This window comes from Marmota marmota, unplaced genomic scaffold (assembly GCF_001458135.2).
Source record: "Marmota marmota marmota unplaced genomic scaffold, marMar, whole genome shotgun sequence".
NCBI classification, from domain to species: domain Eukaryota; kingdom Metazoa; phylum Chordata; class Mammalia; order Rodentia; family Sciuridae; genus Marmota; species Marmota marmota.
The window spans coordinates 2,829,308-2,829,834 of NW_026000261.1; positions in this window are offsets into that span (position 1 = coordinate 2,829,308).

The window sequence follows — 527 nt, forward strand, 5'->3', positions numbered from 1 at the left end:
TGGGGAAGAACTTCTTTAGGTAAGATGCTTATGGAAAGTCTTTCTGAGCTGGTGATAATACAGAAGAACCAATTAGGAAAAGACTGAGGGTAATGATCTTCCAGGAAAGGAAAGAGAAAATATAAAGGCATTAAGGAAAGAATAAACTTAATAATTTCAATGCACAGAAAGAAGATGGGAGTACCTAGTGCACAGTGAAAATTATGATCTAGAAAGAGTTGGAAGAATCAAGTCAGATAATGCCGAGCTTTAGCAACCATGGGAAACCCACTTGCTTGCCAATCTCTTGTGAACAAGATGACATCTTATTTATTTCTGTAACTCACAGCCCCTATTTTTTGGAGTGTGTGTATGTGTGTGTAGTTTGAAATAAGACTGTGTATTTCTTATTTTAAAAACCTCAAGCAAGAGAACTGGCAATGCATTTTTTCTATTGTCTGGAAGGAAGCTACTTTGCAGTCTACTTTTCTATCATGGCCTCCATTCTCAAAAAAAAAAAAAAAAAAAAAAAAAAAAAAAAAAAAAAA